This window comes from Aulonocara sp. 'chitande type north' Nkhata Bay, linkage group LG12 (assembly GCF_057382095.1).
Source record: "Aulonocara sp. 'chitande type north' Nkhata Bay isolate Kocher_YH1m ecotype deep benthic linkage group LG12, A_spYH_male_GT1.1, whole genome shotgun sequence".
NCBI classification, from domain to species: domain Eukaryota; kingdom Metazoa; phylum Chordata; class Actinopteri; order Cichliformes; family Cichlidae; genus Aulonocara; species Aulonocara sp. 'chitande type north' Nkhata Bay.
In genome coordinates this window covers 30,232,173-30,258,598 of record NC_141355.1, presented here as the reverse complement: position 1 = coordinate 30,258,598, position 26,426 = coordinate 30,232,173, and the positions used below count along the sequence as shown (strand labels likewise).

General features: G+C 40.9%; 1 protein-coding gene across 5 annotated transcripts in view; it reads left to right on the top strand.

Moving 5' to 3' along the window:
• The first annotated feature begins 325 nt into the window (after window positions 1-325).
• slc20a2 (solute carrier family 20 member 2) overlaps window positions 326-26,426 on the top strand; it is a 43,373-nt gene continuing 17,272 nt past the window's right edge. The window contains exon 1 of one of the 5 annotated variants that reach the window (XM_086315041.1): window positions 326-620. The gene's annotated coding sequence lies outside the window, so the exon portion shown is untranslated. Of the gene's footprint in view, window positions 621-641; window positions 766-18,880; window positions 19,120-20,108; window positions 20,413-26,426 lie in introns of those variants that run through there. The other 4 variants (XM_086315036.1, XM_086315037.1, XM_086315040.1 and 1 more) reach the window with 4 other exon arrangements.

The following is a 26,426-nucleotide window of genomic DNA, read 5'->3' as shown; positions in this document are numbered from 1 at the left end:
GTCATCCTTACCAGGAAAAATGCATTGAACGGGTATTATTCGATGGGCCTCCTGGCATTTATCTCAAGAGGGCAATGAGCAAACACTGATTTAAAGCAAAGTTCATACACTCGTTGAAAATGTTAATTAAAAAAATAAAATAAAAAATGAATGCGATTGGATGATCACTCGGATATCTTCTGAATAAAAAAAATTAAACCACATTTAGAGATGCAAATTATGCGCATATTAATCGTATTGTTGTAATTCCCCCTCTCACCCCTCATATGGTACCACCACTAGACTGACCACCACTCTCTCTCTCTCCCTTTCCTTCCCTGTCTCACGTTATTCCCCCTCCTTCATCTAAAAGCTGTCATCCTGAGCGGTACTGAGTCGACGGCTCAATCCCTAAACGCCCGGATGAGAGCGGCAGGCGACATTCAGGGCAACACAGTCGCATGAGTCGACCGACTGGAAGGCAACCAGTCCAGTGGGGGACGACAGCGAGTGCAGGAATCTGAAAATTTTCGACGCAACCCACGAAGATCGCTGTGGGAAAAATTCAGACAGAGACAGAGGCGTGGAGGCGAAGAGGAGCGGCGCGTTCCCCCCTCCTCTTGCGGTGTCCTATTTCGTTGGTAAGTACATTTTGCCCATTAAAAAAAACCGCTGCACATGTGCCTTTTCCTCTTCCACGGGACTCGTGTCTCGTTTCGCCACTTTCCCTGCGCGTTTGTTGTGGTCTGCGTCCCCGCGGGCTGCGTTTAAGGAAGAAGAGGCCTGGTAAGTAGCAATATAGCGGCAAAGAGACATGTGTGTACATTAAAATGGGCTGCAGCAGCTCACGGGCACGCTACGGTGATTCCGAATTGTACTCCTGTTACGTTGACGGACAGCGCCGTGAACGTCACATTTTACCGTGAGTGGCAACATTTTTGTTTTATTTCTGTGCGCTCGTTCCTGTTGTTGCTGCTGATCGCACGCGACAAAACCAGTGAATGAAGCTACACGTGTGTGTGACTCCACATCTGAGAGTCACCAGCTCTTATTCACTGTCCGCTCTGAACCACCGTAGCCGGCCATGGCTTGAATTTGAGAGCTGCTTTCAGTGCCTAATAAATCATTTAGTTGTTAATCACACGCGCGCATTTCTCTCAGGGCTTTTCGTGAGCAGACCAAACGCTGAGGACAACGGTGGTCTCCACTGGGCATGCGCACTACCGCCCCCTTTGACCTATAATATTAATCAGTTGAGAGTAGTAGTAGTCTGTCCTGTACCTCTCAAAAGTGCATCGGGTCGCTTCTCCGGTTTGTTGACAGAACGATTATTGAGTGGAACTTCAGGCGAGTGAGTCGGGCAGCACAAGCAAATAAAGCAGATCCTGTTATTCACGAGCAGAAATGAATCTGTGATGGCAAGCTCTGTAGCTCAAGGCAAGCCTCATTGTCACCATGATGACTATTTTCCAAAGAGAAATATCACAGGGCTGTGGGAAGAACAACAGAATGAACTGGGCAAAACGCTACAGACTGCTTACTCAGAACAAAAATATCACAGTGTAAAAATACGCCATCACAAAATTACTGAAATGTCACGCAAGTGAAAGTAAGATAGTAAGCAAACATTATGCAAATACTCAGAGGTAGGAGTGCCAAATAAAAAGTCCCTGGTAATATATTTTGGCTAGGCTCGTTTTTTTTTGTTTTTTTTTACGTGAACTATTTTAAGTGTATGTGAAAACAAATACAAGTAAATTTCAAGTACCTTAAGTTGGGCACCAAAGTGTATGCACTTAGCTATTTTCATAGTTAATAAAAAGTGCTGATTGTCATATTCTAGGCAAATCCAGTTGTCCTCTTGTCTTCTTTAACAATATTTCACTACGTTAATGATATCTGTTGCTACTGCTTGCATAGGAAGTGGAAGTCACATATTACTTATGGACCCATGATGCAGTTTTCTAGTTAATCATTAGTCTGCGTGCTATGATAAGCAGTGGTGAGAAAGGGGCAAAAATATCAGGGTCTGTCACTACCTTACGTGTTTTCCATTCTCTGCTTTTTCTCCTATATGGTTTTGGTAATAAAATATTAGAGCAGTGCTTCGCACAGCAGGGGTTATAACCTGGGAGAATAAAATGCTCTGATTGCTGTGTCTATTCTAGCTTTATCGGCATTAAGACAGATATGGAAGTGCAGAATGATAAGATACGCAGATTAATGACCTCCCTGTCTTTCTACACTTTTATCCTGTTTGTAAACAAAAGCACAACCAACCTAAATGTCCCTGGAGTGAGCTAAAGTTATTTATTTATTTATTTATTTATTTATATGTTTATATGTTTTTCTTAACTACAGGGTGGAGAATGCTAACAAATATGGTACAGAGCAGGGAAGGGTGTTAGGTAATGGTTTGGCTTGGTACTTGCTGTTCAGGGCGTTTGCACCCATGTGGTAATAATGAAATGGTAGTAGAATTTGTTTGCTTCTCTTTACACCATCCGGCCATTTTTGTGTCTTGGATTAACTTTTTTAATAACATGAACAGTAGCCAGTCTACCTAAGCTGGACTCACTGGCTTTCACGCAGTTATGCAGGGATTTTAAAACGTAAAGTCCTTACACCTTCGGCTGTGGGTAATCTGCTGCTTTAAAGCAGTCTGATTTACTGACACAGGGAACATTTCAGTTCAACTTCTGTGTTTGAGCGTCAGCTTCTTTTTTTTGTTGTACTTATTTACTTGACAGCTTTGGAGAGAAGAAAACATGTTAGTGTGGTTGGACTTCTTTTGACAAAGCTTTTATTAAAGAGTTCCACCACTATCTAGTCGAGTTAAGGTGCGTTCACGGAAACATTACGGTCCACTGTGTTTATGGTTGACTGTACTTTGACCTGCCTTTTGTGAGTGTAATCTTTTTTGAGAGAAAAAAAAACAATCAAACCAAAATGATTCACACTAAATTGCCAGTTCCGTGGCGACAGGGTGCAACCACAGCCTAGACCACATGCTCAATAGTCTCTCTTCTAATGGTTAACCAAATGCTCCATGACAGACACCGAGCACCTCATATTTAAGCTTTGCAGCTAAACCTTGTTTAGTAGAACTTTTGTGTGGAAATTAGCCATCAGTGGAGGAGGGCGGGGGGTGAGCCGAGTTTTTATGCATGGAAGAGGTATGTGTACATTGCGTAATGTTTTCATGTTCAACAGTACACTGAGTGAGCAGACTGGTTTTCGTGGCTGTACTTTTAAAGTACAGTTTGTCGTTTCTAAGAACTTTTTGCCCTCTGCGACTTTGCTTTTAGTTCCGGTTCAATGTTATTTTCCCCTGAGGCCTCTCGCGATTACACAAAAATATTTTCTGTCAGCAGGCAGGCTACAGCACTTCATATTATAGTCTCTCTTCATGGAGGAGACCTTCATGTGTTTTGATTGAAGGTGTGATAAAACTCTGAGATTTTTTTGTTAGATTGTTTTTTGTTTTGTTTTTTAAAGTAAAAACCAAACCTGATTTAAATTTGGCTGGTTTTCCCTTCAAGGTTCCTTCCATGTCGTAGAAATGCACGTTCAGATTGCTCCTGTTTTGTTAGGATCGCTCACTTGAAGTCCCACTCTGCCCACTTGCAGGGATATTCACAGGATGTGAATAAACTGTGTCAAAACAACATTTCTAATCATTTCATTTCATTGGGGAAGCTAGGTGCCGTCAAAGGAAGCCAAAGCAGAGGAATTGTGCCAAAAAAAGCCTAATGGTATGTGATAAAGTTAAGGCTGTTTGGGCTGAATGTTCTCTGTCCGATGCCTCAGTGCGTCACAGGTTAATCGGTACTGACAGTCCAACCCTGGTGGATACATTCGCAGTAGAAAAAGACTTGTGTGTTCTTTTACCTTGGATACTTTGAGTATCCTTCTACTAATGTTTGGCCACCAACTGGTGACCCAATTCTTGTCACTAATGATGACATTTTATATTAAATTTGGGTCAGAGTGACACAACATTTGAGATTTTGTTTTATGTACATATTTGAGGTCAACAGTGACCCTACAGGGAATGATTTAAGTGTCGTGGCAGCTCTGGTAGTTATGCAGGGCTGCACAAGGAGGCATTGTTGAAGGGGATAAGCACTAAATTTGAATCAAGTGGGGTTTTTAAAAAATTTTAGGTGAAGTCTTATCTTGTTGAAATAGTGACTGCTTTTCAGATGCACAATGATCTTGGTTAATATACAAATTGCTGCAGAGTTGTCACTGTTGTGCTGACAGCTTGTTTCAGCTCCAACAGTTACTTTTAAGTGTTCAGAATAGCAAAATCCTCATATTTTACATGTCATTAACAATTACTTTGTGGAAAAACATCTACTAAATAACAATAAATGTCTTAACTGGGACATTTTAAGACTCGTCAGTGTCCTCTGGTTGACAAAATGTCATAAGGAGTGTTTCCAAGAACCTCACCCTATGATTAGCAATATTACAGCTGGAGTACAACTAAAGCAAAATATTTTTTTTGAATTATTAATTAATCTACAGGTTATTTTCCCAAGAAATGTTTTTGCTCATATGTATTGCAGAGGATAGTGAATCAGAATTTTGCAGGGCCTCCAGTGGCACATTGTTAATAGCAGCCTGAAACCAAGCAGTTTTTATTATTTTATGATGATGTCAAAGAAGACAAAGGAAACAACTTTAAATTAAAATTCTTAAACAAATAATCTAACCCCAATTTTTGGGAATTATAATTTCTTATTACTAGAATAAAATAAAGCTGTACCGTGTTAATATTGTATACATTGATGGCAGTTACACACAGCTATCAGAATTCTGAATTATCTCAGATTTAATTTGGATTTTCTTACATAAAAAGACTAAATTAGTTTGACCTTGTCTGTCAACATGACCTGGAATAAAAGACAATGATAGGAAAAGGTGCTCGCCTCCTTTCAGTTATGGCTGCCCACCGTGCAGTCCGGCCCTTCTGCCAGTGGGTGTGTCTGCGTCGCTGTGGGAAGAAGGGCAGTTGGCACCGGGGCTGGCAGCTTCACAGTCAGAGAACAGTCTGTCTTTCTGATCAGCCCACCTCGCACTCCGAGCACAATCACCCTGTTATGTCTGAACCCTCCTTCGCCATGGCAACATCACATGATACCACTGAAAGAGCGAGAATCTTCATGCTGTGTGTGTGTGTGTGTGTATGCGTGCGCTACATGCCTGCTTATGCCAGTATTGCTTAATCCATGTTATTGCTGAAAACCTGGTTAAGCATATCATCAATCACGTGTCTTCTTATTTTGTTAGCTAAGGTCACAACATGCATAGGACAGAAGATGACGGAAAGGTTTGCATGCAAGTGTTTTAAGAGGACACAGAGCAAAACACACTTAGGGGAATCTGCTAGCTATCAGTGATAGAGAAAGAAGACAAAAACAGATCGAGCAAACTTCAAATTTGCCTTTTTTTAATTGTTTAATTTAAGCTTTGCCTTAGGGTCAGGGGGCCATTAAAGCTTGGGATAATAACCCAAACCATTTCAGCTCTTGGACTATTTTACAACCATCAGTTCGGTTTTACCTCAGTACTTAACCAGATTTTAACTATCAGGACGCAAAATACTTGAGGCTGCAATTATACGTTTAAATATTTGTGGCTAGTACACATGTATATGTATGCAGCTGGTTTCAGGGAACTTCTGTCTCCTGCCAAGTTTAGAGCCATAATGCTCATCTATCCGCCTTTACTGCTGTCATGTAGACCTTCATTCTTAGAAACCATAAGTTAACCTTAATAGCTCTTAATGCTGAAATTTTTTTTCCGAGAACTCGTAACACGACGATTGTGGTATTTTTGAAGGTTTCCTCGGTCTTCTTCACAAATATCAGCATTTACTGACTCACTTCTTTAATCGTGCTGCCAGCCGTAGGTTTCCTGTTAGTTTTCCTGTTTTGGTTTCTTTAAAGCTGGAATCTCTTGTTTAAATTGTTAAGGCTGGTGCTTACAAGAAGTTATTGCCTCCTGAACCTTTAGATTCTTCCCATGAGAAATGTAAGCCATTCCATCAAACAACAAAACAATTAGCCATATATTACACTCTGGTATTTTACGATAGCTGTATCATTTTCTCAGTCCTGTTGTGTGCTTTTTTGGCCCTGTTTGTGCACTCCACTCTGCCCATAAGAGCGGTTTTGTAGTCTTTCTGGTGGCCTTCTGTAAGCGGCAGGGTCTGTATCAAAGCGGCGTCACACAGAGCTTCTCTTGTTCGGATGTTGGCCTTGTGTTAACTATGCTAATGGCATAGCATGACAGGCTTACTGCTAAACTGTGAGGCCTTGCGGTTCTATTTATGGAAAGTATGCATTTTTCTCTTCTTTTCGCTCATGTATGTTTCTCAGGAGCACAGTGGGGCTTGCTTGACATTAATGTGAAATCATTTCGCCACTAAGCCCGGAGGCCAGTTTGAAATTTTGGAAAATGTTTGTTGGCACAGCGCTTAGGGAAATCTATTTTTGTTATTTTGGGGTAATGTGTCTGTGACAAATTGGGTAAAATTATTGAGAATAGGCAGATTTATGTTGGTTGCACAATTTTATTTTAAATAATTTATATTTTATTGCAGATTGTATTTGAACTAAACAGGTCACCTCTTATGGTAGCGTATCGCAGTTTTCTCCATTTTACTCTGCTGTGTGGCGAAATGTGTAAGAGGTCTCAGATATGAATGAGAAACGTGTACATGTCCTGGTTATTGCTGTTGTGTCTATAATGTTGCCACTTATTTGTATTTGACTGTACGAATGAGGCAGGGCTCCATGTAAGGTTGAGCAGCTGGCAGACTGGTTACTGCATACGCTCATGTGACACGGCTATTTCTAGCCAAATCATTCCTTCTCCCTGCTGCCTCCAGCAAGTGCAAGAGCAAGTGGTGGATACGTGACACCTCAGGAAGCCGTGAGGTTAGAAGGTGGGGGCAGTCGTCATAGTCCAGTGGTATCTATCCAGAGGCCACTTTGTGGGATGAGGATAAGCTAGGTAGGACATGACTTGATGGCCAATTGAATGTCTTCAGTAGAAGACTGAAGTAAAGGTATGTGGTCGGAACAGGTTGAGACTGTTGCCACAAAGTTGTAATTTGTCAGACAGTGTTTGCACATGTCACTGGGCACGCTGGAAATAAACACATGAATTGTTGGTTGACACACATCCAACGTTCTTGTTGGGAAGATGTAAAGATATAAGATGATTGATCAGTTCTGCTGCTTACTTAAAAAACCTTTCAGAATCTAAGTCTGTTTGTTGTTCAGTGTCATTTCTCAACTTCAGTGCCACTTGGATAGGTTGTGGTATTGAATGTGATGTCTTAATAGATGCTTCATCATTTCTTTCTTTCTGTGCTAACATTGCTGTCTTTCACAGACAGCAATATTAGATTCAATATTTACATTTAATAGCTGGATTCTCATAAGCTTAGAACTAATCCATTAACAATACATGGGGCATTGGTTTGGAAGCCACCATGTTGCTATCTTGAATACAGTAGCCATGGTAAAGCGCCAAATGAGGCTTTATGTACGTGGCTAGAGACCGGCCACATAAGTAGTACCTTATGAGTTACTATAAATTTAAATCTCAAAAATCAATCTTTCAAACTATATATGACTGTAACATTTGTACAAAAGATTTGTGTTTCTCATTATGTCATTCTCCTCCTCCACTGCTCTCTCTTTTACCTCATGTCCACTTCATTCTATTCTTTCTCACCTCTAGCCTCATTTCCTGAACTGAAGCCAAGGCTCTAATACATGAAAACATGCATAAACATGCTTATTTATTCCCGATATTTTTGTAATTACTTATTGTCAGCAGATAAGATGTGACCCTCCTCTCTCTCGATAGCTGACAGCCAGCTAAACACAAACAGCTGGTTATAAACTAACATCATGCCAGCTAAGGTTAGGGTCAAGTGTCCTAACAATCACACTTTCCCTCTGATAAACAGTTTGATTAGATTCCCAATGAAGATGAAATCAAACGATGTTGAATCAACTTCAAAGAAAGTTTCACTAATGCCAGCTAACAGTAGCTAACAATAGCTAACAGTAGCTTAAAGGGGCAAAAAAAGGCAGCTCTTATGGACACAAAAGTTCAGGATAACTTCCACAGTTCACCTTGGTATCATTGTCATCGGACAGAAGTAAACTTCATTGACTCGTATTGGGCTCCTTTCATAAGGTTTTGCAGCCTCCTCCAGCATAAATAGACCTGTATGCCTAGCATATTTACAGCTGAGGTAAACAGCAGACTGACGGTCACACTGAGATGAATGGTGGCCAGAGTTGTTTATTCTAATTATGCACTTGAATTGTAAGATGTTAGAAAATAGAACTCAGTTGATTCCGATCAGTCAACTGACATCTATTAATGATATTTTGCACATTGTACCATTAAGATTTGCTGTCATCTTGTGATTCCCGTTTATGTTTTGCATTTAATTCACGTGATGGTAAATGCAAAATTTCCTGTGTTTGCTCATGCCAAGAACTGGTACAGTATAGAAAACAATGAGAATTTGTGTGAGTTAACTGGAATCTCAAGCTGAATGTTGCAACTCTAGTATTGACAAAAATTATCAACAAATCCCAAATTTTAATCATATTTTTATCCAGTCATTTTACTCAATGATTTGTTCCACGGTAAGCACCAATTTACTGCCATATGCATAATTTTTAAGTCTAAAATAGTACCGAGGGAGTACTGTTGTGATCACATATAATTTCACTGAATCATACCATTAAGCTCTCACAAGCTGAGACTACCTATTACAATGTTAGGTGGCATTTTGTACACTTTACGGACGAATTAATCAGAGTATTCAAACGGAGTGGAGGATATGATTGTTGGTCTAATACAAGTCTGTTATTTTTAATAATGGTTAGTTGTATAATTGGGTCTTCTTTAGATGTGTGACAGAAACAAGAGATAATTTTGGAACAGAGTGTGGGCACAGAATACACTCCTATTGTGAAGTAAACCTGATATCAGTCCAGTAAACCAGCGGTCTCCAACCTTTTTTGCACCACGGACCGGTTTATGCCCGACAATATTTTCACGGACCGGCCTTTAAGGTGTCGCGGATAAATACAACAAAATAAAACTAGTACCGGTACCGAAAAAAAGAAAAAAGAAGAAACCGAGTTAACAATAAACGATAACAAAATAACGCTGAAAACCGATAAAAACCGTGAAAACCATACATTTCACACCCGAGCCTCAACTCTCGCGGCCCGGTACCAAACGACTCAAGGACCGGTACTGGTCCGAGGCCCGGGGGTTGGGGACCGCTGCAGTAAACTACAGGAGGTTAGGATTAAATGTGATTGAACAACTCGGAGGGTTCCCTATACTGAACAGGTGATGACATCTTCATAATGTTTATCACATTCCAGCCCTGCCCTCGGTATACAGCAAGTAACCGTTATGGCCAGCAGCCTACTAATACTTAGAAGGCTTACCCAGCTCCAGTCTGAACTGTAGTCAACAAACCTGTCTACATAATCTTTACACATAAACACGGCATCTTTCAGAATACTGTATATGATATTAGAAAATGTTTACTAGGTGTCTAGGGCCGTGTATAATCTGTAAAACCTGTAAAACAGAGTTTTCACATCTTTAGCTCTAATATAATTTGAACTTGCGCAATAGAATCGTGTCTTATTGAGCTTAAGTTCAGGAGTTTTAAAGTACATTTTGAGCTTAAGAATATTTGATTTTGATAAAAGACAGGGTTATATTTTTTTTCCTAAAAGCTGGTAGGCAACTTTTTAAGGAATAGACCACTGATACAAATGTCTGAATGTCAGAGTTAAACTTGCAAACACATCAAAGCATGGCTGTGAGATCAGCTCCGTTAAAGCCCTCTTTTTGAGTCCTGCTGGCTTTTGGGAGATGTTTGCTTAAACAGTTAATGGGAAATGGGACTTATCAGCACTTTGGCGTTCTTACTTGGACAATTTTATAACCTAATTATATTTGTTCAGTCAAGTGTATAGTCAAGAGGACTTTTGTTTAACTGAAATCCCTGATTCAGAAGCATGGTAAGTTGCCATTGAAGCTAGTAGTTGAAAAACTTACTCAAAGTATTTAAAATTCTCCTACTCAAGAAAACTGAGAGTAGAGGGGGGATGGGGGGGGGGGTGGGGGTTGGGGATTTCAGCTTCATTGCACCCCCTACTGGTTGGGCAAGATGATGTTCTGATCTGGAGCCATGGATGGAAAAGTCTTGAAGAAATGAGTTATACCAACAAGATTAGAGGTGACCCAGGCAGAGCTGCCCTCCTCCCCATCCTACCCTCCATCACCGAAACACCAGCAGACCACTTGTCACAACGGCTTTCCTTCAGCACCAGGCATGCTGTGACAGCATTCACACACAGAGAAAGTAGCGCATGTCACACACAGCCTCCAAGGATGCTGCCCCCAAAAATATCACTCCCTGGAGTGTGCACGGCAGCTGTATCAAAATATTGTGTGAAATATTCTGACAAGGCTGCGCATATCAGGACAGATAAATAATTTGCACATTTGTGTAGAGAATTGTTATCAGTTTTGATTGCAGGTTCTTCATTTAGTCCGAACGCTAGGACACTTGTATTGAGCACCTGGGTGTGACCTTAGCTTGCCCCACAAATGCAAAATTGAACACACCTCCTTAAAGTTGAAAAGTGCATTGTGTCTGTGTGTGGACGCCATGTGCCATGAATGTGCGGTGCAGCTTGAATATGTGATAACACTGGCCACACTGTGTTTACTGTGTAATTTTCAGATTAAGCCATTTGTTCTTTCACAGACGTAGCAACGTAGACCAACATCTCCTGCCATGCAGTGCTCTGTTGACAGTAGGGCTGAACGATATATCGCATTTGCGATAATATCGCGACATGATCAAGTGCAATTTTCTAACCGCAAAGGCTGCGATTATACTGCGATTATATTATACAATTCATGGGCTGCATCCTCCTGAGGCCGCATTTGTAGACCGATTACGTCACAGCGACGCGCCGAAGGCTGTCCAAATTACTACCATATCCCAGAATTCATAGCGCGGCCCAGCCAAACTCCAGTTTCCAGCAATGGCGGCCGCTACTAAGTTTTAAAATTACTCATACTAATCTTTCTGGGTCACAAAATAAACTTTTAACATATTTTCAGGTGAGAAAGTAGTTGTGTAAACATCAAATATCTGCTCGGTTTATCAAGATATCCCATATTTGCAAAAGTGCTTCGACGTTTTCAGAGGCGTCTGCTACCCACCAGCTCGACAGCTAGCCGGGAGCTCGAGGGTTACTGATGCGGCCGAGAACGGCACAACTCCCGGCACATCATTTTCAGATCACCGCGGAGTTTCGCTGCTCGGGTTAAACGTAATATATAAGTCACTTAGACAACCTAAAAATGTTATTGTTGGGCTTTTTTCAGTGTTTTGTTTGTTCGTGAGTAAATCGGTTTGGCTGAGATTAAAGTTATTAGATTAGATAAAATAAAACTTTATTAATCCCCCGGGTGGGTTCCTCCTTGGTTTTCACACAGCTGACTAAACGTCAAACAGAAAACTTATTAAACAGAAGTATGAGACAGTCGAGAATTTACACCAGTGTCTGGTTATATTTTAGATAGCAAGAAGCAGACGGCCGAGTTTATTAAACTCCACCGAGACAGCGGTGACGCTAATCAGAACTAGCCTTCTGATTAGCTAATCAGAAGGCTAGACCGTCCAATTTCACGCCTTTAAACTTTAAAGGCGTGTTTGTGTGTGTGTTTATACAATTGCTATTATGTTTGCACTTTATGTGTAATGTTACTGACTGCAGAGATCAGTAAGATGTGTGTATTTTTTATTTATTAGTTTTATTTATTTAATATTATTTTTTAATTGAATGACTGTCTAGTAGTTCACAGATGTCGAAAAACTGAGTGTGGTAAAGCCACTGATTTTTTTTTTATGTATATTTCTGCAATCTGCACATTGTACTGACTTTCATTTTAATGTTTACACCAGGGTTCCTTGTCAGCACTTTATGCTCAGATGTTTGTAAGCTAAAAATAAACTATTGTGTATGTTCAAATATACTGTTGTGATTGAAGAAGTTAAATAAAAATGTCAGTCATCAATTCATGCATCACCTCATGTCATCATAACAGAGGTCTGTCTTCCAGGAAAGAACAGTTTAAAATTAATGTAATATAGTATTGGCCATACTATATGATGTATTGCTTGTCTTTGTTTAATAATACAGAAGACAAATACCTTAAAAAATAATCGCATATCGCATCGCAATCGCAATATTGGGGCAAAAAATCGCAATTAGATTATTTTCCATAATCGTTCAGCCCTAGTTGACAGTCCTGGATTCGTGATTGTGATTTTGTTTATGCACGCATTTGTTCACTGGCAGCGGCCTGCCTGTGGACTGTTCCGTCTCTGTTGTCATCAATCATTCCAGGAGATAAACAGAGTATTTGTAGTTCAGAAACGTCTGAGTCTGGAGCTGCTGTGTCCTCAGCTCCCCTTAACTAAGACAATTGAGATTCAGTGCAGTCACTAATATATCGCCATGGTTTTAGTGAGGATACACTTAATTTATGTATTTTAAAAACAGAAAACGAAAAATTCAGACATAAATAAAGAAAGCTGATTTTGATAAATCTGACTGCAAATTCACGACTGATGATGGACTGACCTTTTTTCTCTAATTTAGCATTTGTTTTCCTGTCTGCAAACTTAAGTTACGTCCTCAGTTAGCTTTTTTCCTCTTAGTTTATAAAAATACAGTTTTTTGTTTGTTTTTTTAAACCCCTTGATGCGATTAAAGCCTGCTGCTGAAGTTGTCATGTGAAAATCCCCTCCCTGTTGTAAACAGTCTAAGTACCATTACTGCAACTCATTCTTAGGACAAAGACATTACCCATGGCTAATGCTAACTACACATTGTTGAGCATTACTCTCAGTTTTCAGAATAACAGCAATGGGGTAATACACCAATTCACTGACTTGCAGATGTAATCTGTCAGGCCTCGTGCCTTTTCTTCGATTGTGTGTAAGCCGTGTACGCTTGGGTCGACATGTAGTTAATTACACTGTGTGGCTGTACATGCATCTATGCAGAGGCCTGGCATTCCTGTAAAGTGGTGCCAAAGTACAGGACCCCACGTACCCCTGCCACCGCTACGTCTGTCACTACGTGCGCGCAGCAGCAGGCCTAATCAAAGCACTTCTGTAATAGTGTTAGCTGTGTCATGTGCTGGAAGCCAGGATTAAGAGCAAGAGGGCACGGCCACTAGATGCAGCTTAGGAGGAGCCATTCTCTTTCATTCTCTTTTTGCTCTGTCTCTCTCTCTCTGGCTTTGTCTTATACTTACGTTTAACCTCACATGCGGTGGCTGCAGCCATCCAAGGTCACTGAAGTGTGTTATACTACAAATACTATAGATTTAATGTGAAACAAAACAAAGCGCTTTCATAATCCTTTTGCTAAAAAAAAAAGTACCCACAGCTTAAAGTATCTGCACATACACGTACTGTTTATGTATCCAATAGTGTCCTCCTTTAACCTTTCTACCACACACTGTTCCACTGGCGGGACACTAGCACCACATAGAACGTTCCCGAACAGCTAGCACTACCAAAAACATCACAAATAGGAGCATGTTAGGTGAATCATTTTGTTGTGCTTGTGTTCTACACATATGTTCTCATACTTTTTATTAGGATACAGAGAAAGTAAGAGAAATTCAAACATAAACGGTAAACAAAATTGGAGGGAAAAATCATTCTCCCCTCCCAAGCAAAGAGCTTTATAGTGAATATTGTTCTGGATCCTGTGGCACTCAGGACCACGAAATCCTATGTCAGCATTTGCTTAAAAGGCCTCATATTTGTCTTTTCGCATTACATAACAATCCCAGAGGTTTTAGATCTCCACTTTGGAGACCATTTGAAGTTTCATGGGTCACTTGGCAGCTTTAGTGTAGACAAAATACTGAGGCGACAACATGCTTTATTCCCACTGGTGTAAACATGGACCAAAACATAATTTAATCATGTTGGTATGTCTCATTTTTCACTGGACTCTTTCGCCATTTTTGCCCTACATTTCCAGCACTCACTTATACCGGCACCCACTTTGTCCCAGTAACACAGTTTAATACCACAGAACATGCCAGCAGTAGATTACCAGTCTCAGCGGTCAAGAAAAAAGTAGGTAGGCTGGAGGTCCTGGCAGTGCTATGTGAGTACAGATCAAAATTGTTCTGCTTCCACATCTAAAAAGAGGAGAGGGTGGCAGGGGGTCGGCACAGGAGTGAAGAAGGAAGCAAGGACAGGGCTGAAGGGGATTTGTTTTTTTGCTTTTGGGTACCTATGCTGATTCGTGGAAAAGAACTGGAGCTGTTCGGGCAAAACTAAGTACGGAAGGGAGGGAGCAAGGAGGGGAAACCGGAGAAAGGGTCAGGGGTAAGATGACTCCTACACTGAGGAACATGGACACAGATGGCAGAAAGTGAAAAAAGCCAGACTGCAGCCTCAAAAAAGGCCCCAAATAGTTGGTAGGTACCAAGCCTAATTGTGTCAGTCACATGATATGAGGGCTTGCCTGAATAACTGGCCCTCTTATTGTTAGTAATAAATTGTTGGCTCTTTTTTTCCTTCTTTGTGGCACTGTTTGATTGGTCTACTAAGATCCCACTTGTGTGCATGGGTTATTCTCAGAGGTGACTAATAGTTTCTGCTTGCCTAAAAGCATTATTCTGAGCACTCCATCCTTTGTGAGCTGCTATTTTAGCCTTGGTGGTTTTTGTGCATTGGGTACATGGGTTATTGTGTGTGTCCTTGGCTTTAAAGTCCCAAATTTATGAACTTCAAGTATAGAAAGTATAATTATTGAAGTTATTGTGACGTTTTCTAGTTTTTTTTTTTATGCATTCAGTCAGTATTTCCTTTAAATACACTGATTTTATTGATCTAAGTTAATTTCCTTATTTGGATGCCTTAGAAACCTCAACAAGGGCGAGCAGTGTTAGGTTCTGTGCAGTGTGTCTGGCTGTTATTTAAAACAGTCATACAGACGCTTAAATAGGGATGAGTCGCTTTACTTGGTTTGCCATTTCTCAGTAAGGGTGTCAAACCCATGCATAGTCTCCACTGAAACCAGAGAGAGCTGACCTTAAGAGTATTTAAACCTAAGCCTTACACAACATTGAAAGCCACAGGGGGGCTCAATTGTTTGCTCTTGCACCAGAGCTCGGTTTAGCATTGATAAAGGCTTGGATATTTGTTAGGTGCATGAGAATGTCATTTTAAAACTGTTTCGAAGATAATTGCTGTCTGAGGGTTAGCCAGAGGTAATTAAGCGGCAAAAGCTTTCATAACACAGATGCAAATCCAACGGTAACAGGGGCCTTATTAGAGACTGTGATGAAAATTTTGTTTCTTTCTCCTCTGATAGTCCAGGAAATGTATTCGATACTTTTGGGGTAATTGGTCTGAGAGTCTCAGTACTACCACACTGAGTAATAGTTGTCCAGGCTTTTGTTGTGTCCATACATAGCAGACAACTTGGCAAAGAACGCAAATTGTATCTTTAGGTACTCTGTTACTACCAGTCAGTCACAAAAACACAAAATTTGTTCCAATTTCTTTAGACGAATCTATGAAAAATGCAAAAGATAGCAAAGACTTGACACAGGACCTGGCAGGTGTATCTGACTCTTCAGTTGCTCCATCTGGTGTTCACTGAAGCCTCTTCAGAAAATGGTCTTGGTGGAAGGGTCGCTATCAAGAAGGCATCCCTAAAGAAGGGAGAGAAAAGGTTGAGGTATCCCAAATTATGCAAGAACAAGACTGAAAATCAGTGGTGACAGGTCTTTCCAATGCGGCTCCAACAACATTCTCAAACAATGTTGTTGGAGATCTTGTCAAAATTTATGTTATGTACACATGAAAGTACCGTCAGATTTCGATCCAACATGCAATAGCATGTGAAAAGCATCTGATTGACAGCAGCTTTATTTTCCAGCATGACAATGATCCCAAACACCCTTCCTTTGCAGTAAAGCACACCTGGATAGAAAAACACACAATGGTGCACTTTTAGCCATGGACTGGCCTCACCAGAGCTTGAACCTCTACATTTTTGAAGCACTGTGGGATCTTTTAAAGTCCTTCAAGAAGACTGGAGAACTATTAATGAAGACTAGTTTAACCCTTTAAAACCGGTCCGAGCGGGCACGCTCCGTTTTGCGTAACTATTTTTAAATCTCTGTAGAACTGGAACCACTTAAGGTAGCGCAATATTTTTTTTGCATATGAAACCGGAGGAGTTGTACTTACATGTTATGCCATTAGCTTGTCCTAAGTCATGGTTTCCTTCCACATATAGCTTTGCAAAAATTGCATATAAAGCACTGGCAGCAACAAAAACATAATATATTCCACGCTTTGCCGATCCGATCAGCTGTTCATAACACTTCCTAGGTTGGAATAGACACCAGCGCGAACTACTGTATGTCCGCCATTACCTGCCCGAAACCGAAGTGACGTCATCTTCGTGGAAAAAGTAGTTTTTTACCTTCAGGGCCTTATAAGCCTTTGCTGGTGTTTTTAAAAGTCATGTTTGACTTTTCTGAATAGTTTCTGGGATGCTTAGGACTCAAATTGCACTGCTGGAAATAGTTTATTGTGATGCACATGCAGTTTTTTTTTGCAAATTTGCATTACAATATTTATTTTAGTTTTTCCTGCAGTATATAAAAATTGGTGTTTCTCAAAAATGAATTTTGTATTTACAGTTTTTAGGAATAAACCTCTTAAATTTCTCTAAATAGAGATATATATATATAAAAAAAAAAAAAAAACGATTTTCAATTTTTTTTTTGCAGTTTATTGCACTTTTTTGCAATTTATGTAGTTTCTATTGATTTAATGCATACATATTATTAAAATTTGGGCTATAATGGTTGTATTGATGTATAGCAACTTGAAATGCTCCCAAAAATGGCACTACAGCATGTAAAAATATAAAGATAAGCTCTGGCGGACTTGGTTCTATGGTAGGTCTTAAAGGGTTAAGAAAGCCTGCCTTGGAAAGTTCAGACAGTGTCAAGGGATAATGTTAGTCATACTTAATATTAACTTTCAAGGTTGATAGAATTGTAGAAACTCTGTTTTTGTCTTATTTATTGTATTTCTATGTATGTTTGGACATGTTTCAATAATTCACTGCACCTGTTTCCAATTTTCCTGGCAAAATATAGAGGAACGAAGGGGGACTAAAGACCTTTGCACAGAACTGTATGTTCCTATTTACACCTGGTATTAAAATACACCTTGAGATATCAGATTACAGTGGAAAGTGCTAAATAAGTGTAAATGACCACCCTGACTCATTTCAGCGCATGAAGTCCAAACACTTGCTGAAGTTGTCGCATATGACTACCTGGTGTATAAACTACAAATGCATCGTCAACATGGACATAAGAAGAAAAGATGTCCCGAGAAAGGACATGGTGGTCCTTCATCTTGTCCTCTACCCTTTTTGCAACCTGTGAATGACTTTGCCCTGTCATTCTCCTCATACATGTATATTGGTCCTTGAAACATTGTGCTAGCACTCGCTAAAATATAATCTGTTTCTTCACTGGTGACAGATGCATGTAACAATGGTGCACTGGACCCTTTGACATTAATGAGATCCAAACACAAGTGGCACAGGTTTAAATGACGATGTGCCTCTGCTGTCCACTTGTGATCCAGTCACCCCGTACATATTTTAAAACCAAGTGCAAAAAGAGGTCTGTCAGACCTCTTTAGCATGCACCTCATCTCTGCTCGATGGTTGTGGGTTGAGACTACAGCCATTAGCTAGAGGATAGGCCGCCCAATGTTCAGAAAATGTTCCTGGTTGCATTGCGGGAAACCTAAATACCAAAGTTTGACATTGAAGAAATGTGTGGAGAATCTTTGGTTCTGCTGTAAGAATTTTGGCACTTTAAAAAAAAGGCTTATCAGCATTTAAAATGGCTCTATGTGCTAAATCGTTGGAGTAATCTTTTTGTGGTACATTTTGCAGCGGATATCCACATTCAATTGAGGTTAAAGGTTAACTCTGAGGGATTTATTACTATTGACTTTTTGTTGTTCGTGGCAACGCTGTGTTAATGTCACAAAATCCATTCATGAGTCATCTTTGCTGTGTGTTGAATGCCCCATAAAAGCAGTCCCCCTTTCAACAAAATACTTTACTGTAACCGAGTTTTAACCAACGCAGCTGCATTAATGCATCTTTAACTTATATTTGAAACGATGATAGGAACTCGATGCTGTCAGGTTTTATGTAATAGTGAAATAAAGAGAAAATGAACATATTTTTAGAAACAAAGTTAAGAGGGGATTTTATTTCAAAGCAGTCTATCTTGAGACTTTAGTCATTGTGCAGAGATAGCAGAATCTCTACAAAAGTAAATCTAGCAAAAATCTCTACTGGAGACTATTTATTTAGCTGTGTGCTCGCATAAATTTTTGACAGATTGCCTGTGTGTTTCCATCAGAAGCAATCTGAAGAGTTATTCACTTCTTAACAACCGGACTTAGTGCTGCAATGCGGGGAGAAAATAAATAGACTTAGTGAGAGGATTTATGAAAGTGTGTGTGTGTGTGTGTGTCTGGTGAACCTTTTGAAGATGGTGCTGAGAGCGACATGCGCTGTTGTTGTCATTCTTAAGCGACCCCCCTCCTGCCCATCGACGCTGACTGATCATAGGACTGTAGCATGTGTGTGTGTATGTGTGCGTGTTTGGGTTCTAAGAGACAGCGCCTCCCTGCTGCGAAGTACAGAGTCAGAGGCAGCAGGTGCAGCTGACGCAGATTGGCTTTTAGCAGGCAGGGCCAGTTTGGGGGACAGAAAGGGAGAGAATGAGCTGAGAGGCGATAGAAGAGAAAGCTCAAACAAATACAACATCAGACCTTTGAACAGAACTGGATAGATGAGGTCACCGTGTTTTTAGCCCTTGGACAGTATGTGAGGAGGAAGGGAACAGGACCCAGAGTGTGCTGTGGAGGCATCTGACTTATTCTTGGCTTCAATGGCGCATGTGAGTAATGATTTAAAAAAACAAAGAAAAAAATCCACACAAAAGATTTTGTGAAGGTTAAAAGAGAAACTTTTTAGGAAGCAGGTAGTTTATTGTCGAGCCAAATCTCCAATAAGTTTAGAACAAAAACCTTGCTGGTCGTAGCCAATTAGAGTTTGTTTCCCTGTAAAGTCATCTCAAGTATAGGATTTTTCTTGCCATTCTTCTTGTTTAATTATCAGTGACGTGTTGAGGAACTGCTGAAGAGATGCGAACTCTGCGGCTTTGCATTTAGTCGCCTACATCAGCTCTGGCCTGGGCTCTTCATTGTGTCGACGAGAGCCCCTATCTCTGCCCGCACAAGTCAAGTGACATAAAGACGCACTGTTCGGCGTGTCTTTGAAAGGAACAATTGTGGCAGAGAGAGAAAGGCAGAGAAAGTGATGGGTGGGCTCCAGCCAAATAATGGTGCTGAAATGCTGTGCGCTCTTGTGTGATAGGCTTCTGTATTACAAAGAAAAGTAGTCCTGTCTTAGTTCATTTCATTATACTGATTATTCTGCAATAACAACCGCTAGAGATGACAGTGTGCGTTCATCTGTGCATCGTTTTCTAGTATGTGTGCATAATAATATTATTATTATTATTATTATTATATGAATCGGTCTGCTACTTGCGTTGGGATCAGAGTGATGAAGGAGAGGGAAGTGCTCTGAATGCCCTTCATCTGTCTGAATGCTTTTCCCTGGCTGTAAAACACATCCACGCAGGTTCAGCTCCTCTTCTTCTCCCCCCCCATTGCTGGCTGTCCTCCTCCACAGACATTGGCCGCCTCCCTCCTGTCTGTCCATCCTCTCTGCACTCAGATAACCAGTCAGTGGTACACCTCTTCTTCTACGACATTTGTCATTGGTTGATGTGTGCTGTGAATGCAGATAAATTCCTTTAAGAGGCAGTCTAGACTCAGCTGGCTGTGCTGCTCGCTCTCTCTCTCTCTTTATCTCCCTCGCTCTTGGTGGTTAGCTCGCGCCGTCCTCTCTCCTGCAACACCACCACAACCTGCCGATTCCTCAGTAAACCTCTTCTGCTCCTTCTCTTCCCCTCTCCTCGTTCATCATCAGTTTGCTTCCCGTCTCTCTGCGTAATTTTATTTCTGATCAATCACTCGCCACTCTATTTCCCAGTCTGTTTTCTTTTCCATACTGCCATTTCCCTCTGTCCCCCTCTACCTCCCCTCAAAAAATACATTTCGTCTTTGACGTTTATTCATTTCCACCACTGTCCCATCTCCTCTTGATGTGAAGTGTCATGAAGGTGAGTGGTGCTGTTTTAAAGGATTTGATCTTTCTGTACTTGGCTTCCTGTTTCTCATAGTTTTGTGTTATTAAATATAATCTCTCTCCGTCTCTTAACTTACTGAGCCATCTGGTAGATGCGAGCATCCGGTGTCCTTGAAGGCACTGCAGTTGCGTATGCTTCAGGTATAACAATTAGCCGGCTAGTAGGATGCTGCTGTGAGTCATCATCTTGACACTAGATGTATGTTCTAGTTCTGTTTCTTTCAGCATGTGCCTAGACAGGATGAGAGGAAGGGGAGGGGGCTGAATCAGTGTGAGGATAGAGGAGCCGCGTGTCAATGCAGACTGTAGCTCGTGACACAGTGTTTTGCACCAGCTGTGGCTGTGGTGCATTGGCATCTCCGGCGGATTAATGATCACTGTTCAGCAGTGATAACAAACAGTTAAACTAATCACTGGAAGTAGTTTGCACAGAGGCTTCGTGTTACAGTCCATGGCACACAACACGTGCGGCTAGGGGCCGATGCTGTAACAGGTGAAACGCTCTAGTAGTGTTACAGGTTAGCTGGCAGTCTCTGCATTTTTTGGGGTCAATAAAAAGTCTAAAAATCAATATTTTATTAAACAGCTATCATCCATATGTTTATAAGAATGTATCAGATGTGTGAAGGAGTACAGTTTCGGCTACAGATGGCAGCTATTGAATAGAAACCCACTGTACACCTGCAAATGTAAGATTAGGTGTCAAGAATTGATAGAGGCCAAGAAGTGGAGCGAAGCGAGAGTGAATTGGCATCTAGCCTCCCCAAGAATGATGCTGCTGCTCTGTAATTGCTGGACTGGTTTAAAAAAAACATTCCAGAAAAAAACATTTTCAGGTTTAAATGTTTCTACTTTGCTTAATTTCTTCTGCACAGACAACACGAAGACCCACTTTAGCCTTGTTTGCCCATGTTGTGTCATTTCTGAGTTTGTGCATGTGTGTCTGTGTCAGTGCTCTCATTATGGATACTGTTTGGCAACCCACATCCACAGGAAGAAAATGAGTCTGCCAGAAATAATCCTCAAGAGCAGGTTGCTTTACGGAGTCACTTTCCAGTGTTTTTATTTAGGGTTGCTTTCTTAGGTACTCTTGGCGCACCGTTGCTGTGCAAGGCCGTGGTTTGCTCTTTGGGAACAATTACACAGTCGCTCAAAGATAAAACCTCAAACTGTTAGCGGACAAACAAGGAAGGCCCACAATTTACAAGCAGATTGTGGAAATAAAGGTTAAACAGACGATTGAAATGCAGAACTGGTGGTGTTTATAATAAGATGTGGAGTGTGGGGTTTATTTTTTTAAAGAACATTTTACCTTGATATTTAAAAATTCTATTAATTTCCAATTTTCCATGTTCAGGAGGAACTGCCGGTTCATCTCCTTGGACTGACCCTGGATCCAGAAAAATATCTGAGCTCTTATTAGTTTGTGATGTATTTTTGAAAATTAAGGCAGTGTCTCCAAATGTACCAATGTCCTTGTTATTTCAGTTTCATTTATTCTTCAAGCGTATGAAAGTGTTGCAGGGGTTAGCACTGTAGCTAACTGTTCAGTTCATTTCCACCATCAGGGCAGGGTCTTTGTGTGGGGAGTTTTTCTGTGTTTGTGTGGGTTCTCTGGCTTTAGTTAGTGGAGTTAGGTTAATTGGTAATTCTAAATTGCCCTTAGGTAAATGTGAGTGTGGGTGACCATAAACTAGGCTTAAGTATGGCCATGTACCAACTGGAAACATTTTGATGCAAAAAATTATAAAATTTCAACAGAGAAAACAAACAAAATGAAGGTATTATACATATGATATAGGGCTGTGCGATATGACCAAAATCTCATATCCCGATATAAGAATTCTATCGTCCGATAACGATATAAATCACAAAAATGTAACATTTTCTGTAAATTCTGTGAATCTCGGGCAGCTCGACTTGCGGGAAGTGTTTCCAGCTGCGCGTCATGTAGCTGCAGTCGAGTGTTTTAACCGATGCATGAAACGATACACTTTTAGACATAAGTTGTAAAGGCCGCCGTTTTCTTTGCGTATTTATTACACGGCGTGCTGCGGGGAAAAGCCTGTTCTAACGTTTGAGTCTAAGGTTTCTTTTTTAGCACCTGGCGGCTCTTTTTTACTTCTCATCCTTAAATAATCTGCTCTTTCACGTGATTCAGTTTATTTTGAAAAGTCTCAACAGGATCTTGAGCTTTATTGTGAAAGGTTTATGTGGAACATACCGTAGTTGTTGCTAATCACAACCATAAAAACAGGGCTTGTCAAATAAAATATAAGAGAAAGAGAGAACTTTAAGAAATTAATATAGCCACTACAGTGACCATCAAAACCATGAAAAAATATTGCCGTAAACAGTTTATTTTGCGACACCACGAAACAAACGATAGCGTAAAATGAAACGATAGACTGTTTTATATCGTCATCGGATATATATCGTTATATCGAACAGCCCTAATATGATACAACATCCTTTGTGGAAATGGTGCCTGTTAATCGACTCTTCATACTCATCTGAAACTATTCAGGGCCACTGTATCCAGAATTTTCCCTTATAATTCCAGCATTTCTCAGGCACATTAATCGTGACCTGAATATTGCTCTTGCTCTTAAAAAGTCTATCAAAGTCACCTCAGTCATCCCTGGTGGTCTCAGGATCAGCACCTTGGAGAGTGGCAGCGGCACAGTTTTTAAAGGTTGTAAATGATTCACCTGAGCTGTGTTGGAAACGGGATGCTTCATTTCGGCAGATAAAATCACATCATATAAATATGAGCTGGACTTCCAAGTTTTTGTTGTTTTTTTTTAACCGACTCAGTGTTTTTACCGAAATGGCACCTATGCATTAGTTTCCTTAACAAAGCGGGTCAGACTCCTTCCTGTGTGCACCTTATCTCAAACATTTCTTCTAAGTTGTTTGAACAGTTACGTGATTTCCTCTCTCTGCTGCCAATTTTCAAATTAAATTTTGTATGCTACTGTTTCATCACCTGATTACTTCCCTGCATCCCAACGACCTGCAAAATAGAAACATCACGGAGTTCATTCTTATCCAGGTAGCAAAAAGCAATTGCAATTACATTTGCAGTGCATCAATTTGCATTGTGGTTCTGCTCCGTCCTTGCTTCTATTTTATTCTGCTAACACTGAGCGCATCTTTTACATGAATTATTCATTGATTGTTACAAGTGAATTACAGAAGGGCCGCTCTTGGTAAATGGCAATAAAATGGAAAGATAATAGGTTGTATGACACACCATGCAACGGTTCTTATTTTGCTTTCAGGCAAAAACTGTAAAGATTCATTCTGAAGGTCATGTAGCCAGACAGTCCATTTAGCTTGAATCACACACATGAATATGAAACTGAATCTCTTTGCTAAATGGCTGGATCCAAATCAGTGCATACTCCAGGTCGTGGTAGGATTATTGAGTTGTGTTCAAGGACGTGGGGTCATCTGTGAAAAAGCGTGATCGTTCCTGCCCCGCGTCTCAGATGTTCTCAAAGTTCAGTGCAGATTTCGCTGCCGTCAGATGTCACCAGTGAGAAATCAGACATGGAGAGCAGCAGGCAGGTGTTTGTTCTGGAAATGCACTGTACTTCGGTCATTTTTAGCAGGCGTTGTCACGGACATCGCAAAGTGTCGTTGTTTTTAGATTTTATATACACAGCTAGGAGTGGCTGTGAGTGAACTTCAGTCTAAGGGTCGGTCATGTTGAGTTTATTTTTTTAGAACGTACTCAATAAAATTATGACCAGCTGACCTAGAGATCACACCCGCGCTCAAATCACTTTCTTATCTTTCTTCCATGTCACCCTAAGGCACAGGACGTTCAGTCTGCTTTTGCTGCAGATGTGTTTGGCTGCACATCTCTTCTGAGCATTGCCTGGTTCTGTGTGTTGCTGGACGCTCGTGTTTGACTGTGGTGTGTGATGTGGTCGTCTTGTGGCAGCAGTGCTCCCCGGAATAAACATTTACACAGTCTCTTGTTAGTCCTTCAGACTTTGCCAGAGTCAATACATTGACTGCAGAAAACATTTTTAGAGAGCGCTACTCAATGGCATGAAACAAGCCGCCACACATGGATTCTTTAACTTATTCAATAAAGATTCGGTGAGAAATCAGTTTAGGGTAGCTTTTCATATTGGTGCGGCCTTTATTAAACTGCCTTTTATTATGAATTGACATAATTACAAGCAGCAGATATGAGTCGGGAAGCAATTAAGTAATCAGAGATAAAATCATGCCCCGCCTTATATTGTCTTTTTTATCGTTCATCATTAATTTTCATTCGTTATGGCGATGGACACAAGTTCACGAGCTTGGTTTCTTTAACTTTTTAATTCATTCAATTCAGTTTTATTTATACAGCGCCAAATCACAACAACAGTCACTTCAAGGCACTTTATATTGTAAGGTAGATCCTACAATAATACATAAAAATTTGGCCAAGAGGCACTGAACTTGTGCTCAGATGTGTTTCTCTCACTGGAGAGGATTTCACCTCGGGGGTCAGTACATCATCAAGTCATTGTTTACTCATTCTGTTTGAGATTTGGCAGCGTCTGAGCTCTCCTCACCTTCACTTCTGTGATTTTACTGTGAGAAAACCAAGAAACGCGTCCACTTATTTTTCAAATCAGCAGCAACGTAATCATTTTTAGTGTCACTAATGGATCCCTATTCCAGGAGGTCTTGATCAAAAGACAAATTATCATGTTTTTATGTGTTTGTTGTGGTTCTGCAAAGGATAAAGGCTAAGAGTGCGTGACACCGACTGTTCCAGATGGAGTTCTCGGTCGGGAGGAGGGAGCCATAACTGGCCACAGGCTATTTAGAAAGGAGCTGCTTGCCCCCCACGCGAGGAGAATGCAGTCGGTTTATGCCAAGAGCTGTTTACATTTAATGCTTCCCCATAAAAGAACCCCCCCCCCCCCCCCCCCCCTTCCCACTGGTTTAACCATAGAAGGAAGTAGGCTGGTCCCCATGAAGATACAAACTTAAAAACCCAAGCAAAGTCATTTGCGGCATAGAGGCCTCTTAAAGACCACTGGAGGCTTCGTAGTAGGTGGCCTCATCATCTGATTTTAAAGCATGTCACTGTTGTTGCTGTGTTGTGTGTAAGCCTTGGGGAACAGTGGTGAGGTTTTAGTGGATGCGATCGGCTTTTAAACAGGTAAACATGGTAAATGGCCTGTATTTGTATAGCGCTTTTCTAGTCCCTAAGGACCCCAAAGCGCTTTACACAACCTGTCATCCACCCATTCACACACTGGTGATGGCAAGCTACATTGTAGCCACAGCCACCCTGGGGCGCACTGACAGAGGCGAGGCTGCCGGACACTGGCGCCACCGGGCCCTCTGACCACCACCAGTAGGCAACAGGTGAAGTGTCTTGCCCAAGGACACAATGACCGAGACTGTGCAAGCCGGGGCTCAAACCGGCAACCTTCCGATTACAAGGCGAACTCCCAACTCTTGAGCCACGATCGCCCCTTCTTCAGCACCTGATCATCCACAAACAAAAATTATTTTTAAATGACTTTAGTAGTGTAACGAATCCAATTATTGAAATAGCAAAAAAAAAACAGAAGAGAGAAAAAATGAAACCATTCCAGACTGTTTGAGGTTAACTGTGAAACCCCCCCCCCCAGAACAATACTTTTTAAATTTAGAGAGAAATTAGGAAATAGGGGCTTAATAGTTTTATTTTATAGTTATTCACATCAGAAACGAAGAGTCTTGTAAGTCCCCTCAAGAAATGTATCCCACCTCGAGCAGCAGTAGAACATCAGCGCAGATGCTGTTGCTGCATTGCAGTCTTAACTTAAACGCACCACGTTTTTCTTTTTTGCACTGCACCAGAGCATTTGGTTCTGTTTGAACTTGTACTCCAAAGCTGGTTACAAAACTCGTGTACCTTTCAGTGTCGCCCGGCAAGCACAATTATAGTGACGCTGAGGCTAAAGGAGCACAGATTGGAAACCA